Source organism: Hemitrygon akajei, chromosome 8, assembly GCF_048418815.1.
Source record: "Hemitrygon akajei chromosome 8, sHemAka1.3, whole genome shotgun sequence".
Classification (NCBI taxonomy): Eukaryota; Metazoa; Chordata; class Chondrichthyes; order Myliobatiformes; family Dasyatidae; genus Hemitrygon; species Hemitrygon akajei.
The window spans coordinates 156,562,529-156,568,732 of record NC_133131.1 but is presented as its reverse complement, the minus strand read 5'-3'; the positions used below and the strand labels follow the sequence as shown (position 1 = coordinate 156,568,732).

The window sequence follows — 6,204 nt, the reverse complement described above, 5'->3', positions numbered from 1 at the left end:
GATAGTTCTACTACTTGGAAATGTTTCCTATTATCTAACCAACATAAATATGAATTTAAAGCTAAACTTCCTTCATATCAAAGTAAAATGAATAGAGAAATAACAGAAATGCTGTAGCTGAAAATCATCTTATTGTTATGAGCTCTTTGCCGTGAGGTAATGTTACAGACCATACTTAGACCTCACTTGGAGTATTCTGTTCAGTTCTGGCCACTTCACTACAGGAAGGATGTGAATACTATAGAGAGAGTGCAGAGGAGATTTACAAGGATGTTGCCTGGATTGGGGAGCATGCCTTATGAGAATAGGTTGAGTGAATTTGGCCTTTTCTGGTTGGAGCAACAGAGGATGAGAGGTAACCTGATAGAGGTGTATAAGATGATGAGACACATTGACACGTGGATAGTCAGAGGCTTTTTCCCAGAGCTGAAATGGCTAACACAAGGAGGCATAGTTTTAAGGTGCCTGGAAGTAGGTACAAGGGGGATGTCAGGGGTAAGTTTTTCACACAGAGAGTGGTGGGTACATGGAATGCACTGCCAGCGAAGGTGGTAGAGGCAGATACAATAGGGACTTTGAAGAGTCTCAGATAGGTACATGGAGCTTAGAAAAATAGAGGGCTATGCGGTAGGGAAATTCTAGGCCGTTTCTAGAGTAGGTTACATAGTTGGCACAACATTGTGGGCTGAAGGACCTGTAATGTGCTGTAGCTTTCTATGTTCTCTGCTCTTTGGCTTGTTGTAGAGCATTGAGTTTCTAGGATTCTTCAGCATCTACATCTACTAATCATTATCTTAGCTTGAGCTGTTAAATCCTTGTGCTTTCAGTTTAACCTTGTAAGTTATTTGTGACTGGCATGTGTTTCCCACATTCAATGATTATTATAAGACTCTTGTTTCGTGCCTTTGGGGAGTCATTGTGTTGGAGAGAATGATTCGTCTTGTGGTGTCGCTCAGTCATTCCTCAGCGGCTCTGTGAGTATTCCTACTGTCTAACCTCTTGCTTCTGTCTCTTCATGGGGAATCTGCTGCTTTCCACTCCTGGGGTAGAGTCGTTGTCAGCGCCCCCCGTGACTGAAGCTGCCTTCCGCCCCACCCAGAGTTGCTGCCAGCAATGCCCTTGACAGAGAAAGCCTGCCGTTCTTCCACACTTGGGTCGAGTTCTGCAAGCATAAACCGTGACCGATTGTCTCCACTAACTATGGACCCAGCAGAGTTTCCGGCTACCAGGAGTCTGCACTCCAAGTGTATGTTCCAAGCTTCCAGTCTACGTTCAAGAGTTTTTTCTGAGGTTCTCTGGGCCAACAAGGTTCATAAAGTCTCCCATGTTACGCTTGATTTCCCGAGTTGTATGCTACACTCCTGAGTTTCATGCCAGATCTGTGCTGGATTTTCCAGCCCTGCCCTGAGAGCATCAGGTCTGCCTCGTGTTTTTCAGGCCAGCCTCGAGAGCTCCCTGGACCGGCCTCGGGGAGAAAGTACCCCATGAGCTCGACTGCTTGCCATACACTGTTGAGTTTCTAGGGTTCTTGAGCACTCATCATTATCTTAACTAGAGCCATTAAGCTCTTGTGCTTTTGGCTTAAACTTAATCGTGACTGTCTCGTGTTTCCCACTGTCTATGAGTATTTAAAGGGAATGCTAATTCAGTGTCCTAGTGGAGTCATTGTGTTGGAGGGAATGATTTGCCTCATGGTGTTGCTCAGTTGTTCCTCTGAGGCTCTTGGTATTCCTACGCTTAACCACTGTTTCTGTCTCTTCATTGAGAATCTGCCGCTCTCTGCTCCTGGTGTTGAGTCATTGTTAGTGCTCCCCGGGACTGAAGCTGCCTTCTGTCGCACCCGGGTTAGTTGGTGCCAGCGACCCCTCCCATGACAGAGAAAGCCAGCCGTTCTTCCACACTTGGGTTGAGTCCTGCGAGCGTACACCGTGACTACAGAGTGCTTGCATGATTTTATATCCCAATTGGAATGCGTTTTGCTTGACAGAATAACATGCACATTATTTGGAATCCCTAAAAATAATATTATTACTGAAATCCTGACTGCCTGACCAACATAAGGTCAGCTATTTGAATTCATTAATTGTTAATGATTTAGCTTGCAAGTGAGTAGAATATCTTATTTCACGTAACTGAATGGATTAGTCAAATTGGTTGAAGTGAGGACATCCGCTTAGAATTTTGGACTGTAAGATATAGGGCAGAATTAGTCCATTTGGCCCATCGCATCTACTCCACTGTTTCATCATGGCTGATCCATTTCCCTCTCAGCCCCGATCTCCTATCTTCTCCCCATATCCCTTCATGCCCTGATTAATCAAAAATCTATCACCCTTTGCCTTAAATGTTCCCAATGACTTGGCTTCCACAGCTGCCTGTCGCAAATAATCTCACAGATCCACCACCCTCTAGCGAAATAAATTCCTCCTCATCTCAGTTTTAAAAGGACACCCCTCTATTCTGAGCCTGATAAAAGAATCACTAAATCACAGCTTGTTGACCAGCCAGGAGAGCTTGCTTGAGATATGAAAAGTAAAGCTGGGTGGAGATCATTTATTCAGTCTCTGCTCTTGATTCAAGTTGACATACAGTAACAGAACCAATGGTTCAGCGATACTTAATAGTTTCAATAGCCCATGTACTATGCTCCCTTCCTTTATGCAGAAAACTATTGGTGGACAGACTACCATTTTAAAATTTATTTCATGTGTAGACAGAGAGAACACAGCCCTCAGAATAGAGGGACACCCATTTAGAACGGAGATGAGAAGGGATTTCTTCAGCCTGAGTGGTGAAACTGTGGAATTAGTTGACACAGGTGGCGGTGGAGGCCAAGTCATTGGGTGTACTTAGGGCAGAGGTTGATAGATTCTTGACTGGTCAGGGCGTGAAGGGATACGGGGAGAAGGCAGGAGATTGGGGCTGAGAAGGGAAATGGATCAGTCATCTTGATGGGTTGAATGATCTCCTGCATCTTATGTGTACATTGCCAGTACTGATTTTCCACCCTTTACTTGAAGGAGTCCTTACAAATTGGAGACTTTCTGCGTTCTCAGCTATATACATTTCCTATAAGTTCCAATAAGGACTTATTAGATGTAATTTTTAATTTAATTTAATATGGTATGTTGTTAGGAATGAGAAACATTCCTATAGACAAAATTAAAAATCTTTGGGAACAAGATTTACAGACTTCAATTTCTGAGGAAACTTGGAATGAAATTTTTAAATTGGTTAACACTTCATTGTTATGTGCCCATCATTCCCTTTTACAATTCAAAGTGGTTCATAGGGCTCACATGTCTAAAGATAAGCTATCTCAGTTTTATTCGGATATATCCTCTTTCTGTGACAGATGTAATAATGGAGAATCCTCATTAATTCACATGTTTTGGACATGTCTGAGCCTTGAAAGCTACTGGAAGGAAGTATTCCAAACTTTCTCGGTACTTTTTAAGGTAAATTTTAAGTCTAACCCTTTGACTGCATTATTTGGAATTGTTGAAAGAAAAGACTTTATTTTGGAGATGCCTGATTTGCATATTTTGGCTTTTACTTCTCCTATAGCTAGGAGGGCGCTCTTGCTTAAATGGAAGGATGCTGTTCCACCCACTCATGCTCAATGGTTACGGGATGTTATGTCATGCTTAAATTTAGAGAAGATCCAATGTTCAGTTTTTGAATCTAGTCAAGACTTTTATACATTGTGGGGACCATTTTTGAGTTATTTTCAAAACCTTGGATTTGTTGTTAAAGTACAGATGGTGGCTAATAATATATTCTATTATATGATAAGAGTTTTATTTTCCATTTTTCTTGCTTTTCCAACAGCTCTGGCTTTGGTAGTGGGTTTAGATTTTTTTTCTGTATAACAAAATTATTATATTTCAATATTACGATTTAATTTAATTTTTATGAATACAGGGTTTTGTGATTGTAACTGTATTTTTAATATAATGTATTTGGTTCTATTTTTTTTGACTTGTAATATATATCTTCTTGAACTCTATATTCCTTTATGTAGAAACTAATACAATTATTGAAAGAGAGAAGGAGTTCTGATGCAAGGGCTCGACCTGAAACATCAACCACTCCATTGTCTCCACAGATGCTGATAGCCTACTGATTTCCTCCAGTAGTTTTTTTTTGTTTTGCTCCAGATTCGAACATCTATAGTTTCTTTTTGCATGACTTGAGTGTTTCAGCATTTTCTGTTTCCACTATGGACTGAATGACATTTCCTGTTCTGTACACTTCAATTGCTCTCATATCTCTTGCAATACTCCGAATGGGAAGAAGCTTCTGATGGCATCTGTGTGTGTGGGGGTAAAGTAAACCTGCTTCTCAAGAATAATTTGTTATTTTCATTGCACACAGCAGGTAGCAAAATCCTCCCTCATTGTTTTATTTTCTGCCTTCAGGATTAGGGCGTTAAGAAGTTTAACAGCCAAAAGTTAATTGATTTGTTTGAAATCTTGCTGCTTTTAATTGACTTCTTTTCTCACCTGCTCTTTTCAAAATGTCACTCCAGAGGGAGGTAATAATAATGGGCCAGCGTTCACTGAATCGAAGGAAAGAAACTGACTAAGGTTCTAGTTCTTGCTTCTTGCAAGTGCCCAACAAATAGACTCTGGCCTCTGGTCAATACTTGGACGACCTGGGAACATCGTGAGTGGGTGTGTGTGGTGGGGGTGGGAGGGGGGGGGGGGTGGTTGCAGCCTGGGGAAAATGTGCTCCAGCCAGCAGACTGAATCTGTCACATTGCATCCACTTAGATGAAGGCAAAAAAAATGTATTTTGTTTTGGCACAATTCTGTAAAAGATTCAGTTAAATAAATGTTTGTCTGTTATGGTACAATGACTGTTGCCTCAGGGTCCCACCCTTCTGTCATTCCTTTTCATAGATGCTGCCTGACTTGCTGAGTTCTTCCAGCATTTTGTGTGTGTACCGAACGTAATGTGTTTTATTTTCCTTGATGTGGTTTGCCCTCATATAGATTCTCATCTTTCAATAATATAACCAGATGTCTAGAGTAGACGATGATCCTTTTGCTCAGTTATTTCTCAGCAACTGCTTAAAGTGCTTCTTACTACTTAAAGATGATTTATTTCTTTTGAGCAGCATGTCGTTCCCTCTGTCTATTTTTCTATGGAAATAAGATCTTTTTTTGTGTCAGTGATCTATTTATCTTCTCCACAACTCATTCACTATTGCTTGTCAGTCCCTATCCTCAATACTAAAGTTCTGTTTCCTTTCCTGTTAGTTCTGTGTCTGCAACTTTCTTGGTTTGGATATGTTCTCTACTTGACTTTTCATACACTTTAGCGCCAGATTGTATGGTATACGTAAATTGTCATCATCCTCATCACTACTTCAATATGGGAAATGCCACATATTTATTTATTTATTTTTACTTTCATATGCTGCCTCTGGCTATGTCAGGTTAATTGCCCTGAAATATGTAACAAATGGTGGTGTAGTGGCATCAACGCTGGACTTTGGGGCGAGAGGTCCCGACTTCGAATCCGGCCGGCTCCCTTGCAGGCTGTCCATCTGTGCCTGGGTTGAGCGTCGAGGGAGCAACTCAACCTCGTAAAACAAACCCTGGAGAGGGGTGGGCTCCGCCAGGTTTCAGATGCCTAAGGCACGCTGTATGATGAGCAATCACCAAAAAGATTGGTGCAAAAAGCTTGCCATGGCAGTGCCCCGACGACTCTGCCAGGTGTTAAGGGCGCGCGCGCACGCGCACACGTAACAAAGTACTGGATCTCATTCCCAAGCTAACTCTGTGCTGCCACTGTGCTGATACCAACTTTGTTAGGAAGTACAGGGGTAGGAAAGAGCTTGGTTACTCAGGCCAAAACTTCACCAGTGTGTTTGCTGCAAACAGAAGGTAAATTTGCATTGTTGCAGGGTAACAGTGTTATCAGACAAAAGTATGTTGATTGGCTTTGATTGATATTGGAATTATTGATTTAATGGGCTAGACCAGCTGCATTTTCAATGCCTGACAGGTGTCATAACAACAAACGTCAGCAATCTTACTCAATGTCAGCAAAACCAAGGAGCTATTTATTGACCACAGGAGGAGGAAATCAGAGGTCCATGAGCAAGTCCTCATTGGAGGATCAGAGGTGGAGAAAGTCAGCAACTTTAAATTCCTTAGTGTTATTATTTTGGAGGACCCGCCCTGGGCCCAGCAC

The 6,204-nt window shown here is 41.8% G+C and overlaps 1 long non-coding RNA gene across 1 annotated transcript; it reads left to right on the top strand.

Moving 5' to 3' along the window:
* Positions 1-912: 912 nt before the first annotated feature.
* On the top strand, positions 913-4,659 carry LOC140731481 (uncharacterized). The gene is made up of 3 exons (XR_012099852.1): positions 913-974; positions 3,356-3,458; positions 4,532-4,659. It is a non-coding gene; the product is annotated as an uncharacterized lncRNA (long non-coding RNA).
* Positions 4,660-6,204: the final 1,545 nt, after the last annotated feature.